We start from the raw sequence: 1,242 nt of genomic DNA, 5'->3' as shown, positions 1-1,242 counted from the left end.
AAAAGCTAGAGAAAGCAAAAACATCTCTAGAAAGAGAAGCAGTTTTTTTAAAAACCTATAATCTGTCATAAGACAGAAAAAAATAGAAAGAATACGGAAATGTATTGCATTAAATCCAAGAATCCTTCAGAGAACAAGGAAGGTCTCTTCCAAAAAACTAAATGAAAAATAAATTCACTTAGAAAGTTAAAACTTAACTGAGCTCGGTGGCTCAGCCTGTAATTCCGCACTTTGGGAGGCAGAGGTGAGTGGATTGCCTGAGCCCGTGGGTTCAAGACCCGCCTGGGCAACTTGGCGAGACCTCATCTCTACAATAAATCAAAAAATTAGCTGGGCGTGGTAGCACGCACCTGTAGTTCTAGTTATTTGGAAGGCTGAGGCGGAAGGATCACCGGAGCCCAGCAGGTTGAGGCTGCAGTGACCAGGAGCGGCCACTGCACACCAGTCTGGGCGATGGAGTGAGACTCCGACTCAAAAAAAAAAAAAGTTTAAACTTAAAGTTGAAGAAATATCCTGTACATTATTAAAAAATGAAAAAGGAAGATAAAAGATTTTGTGTAAAACAATGGTAGAGATAGCCGGGCTCGGTGGCTCAGCCTGTAATCCCGCACCTTTGGGAGGCTGAGGTGAGTGGATTGCCTGAGCCCGCGGGTTCGAGACCCGCCTGGCCAGCAAGACCTCATCTCTACAATAAATCAAAAAAATCAGCCGGGCATGGTAGCGCATGCCTGAATTCCGGCTACTTGGAAGGCTGAGGCGGAAGGATCGCCGGAGCCCAGCAAGTCGAGGCTGTGGTGGCCCGGAGCAGCCGCTGCACTCCAGTCTGGCGACAGAGTGAGACTCCAACTCAAAAAAAAAAAAAAATTGACACTAGTTCTCGGAAAATGTTAACTTTAAAATGCCAATTTTTTGATACATATACAGTTTTCAAGTTCTTATAGCGTCTCATAAATTGTTTTGTCTGTTCTTACTCATTTCCAAAAAGAAACTTAACTATTTAGTGTTCTTTAAGCATCTCTTAGCTAATAAAATTCTCCAGACAGCTACTGCTTGACCACTATTTTTCAATGTTTGTAACTGGCGTTGAATATTATTATCAATATTGAATATGATAGATGAATGATAGATCAGACACAACTCATAGAGTTATTCTTGGTGAACCATTAAAATAATGGTGATGGTGATTGATGACCATGATGATGATGATAGCTCCCATTTATCTAATGCTGACAATATTTCAAG

This window comes from Carlito syrichta, unplaced genomic scaffold (assembly GCF_000164805.1).
Source record: "Carlito syrichta isolate Samal-C Ts95f unplaced genomic scaffold, Tarsius_syrichta-2.0.1 Scaffold315442, whole genome shotgun sequence".
In the NCBI taxonomy this organism is placed as follows: domain Eukaryota; kingdom Metazoa; phylum Chordata; class Mammalia; order Primates; family Tarsiidae; genus Carlito; species Carlito syrichta.
This window is presented reverse-complemented; position numbering follows the sequence as displayed.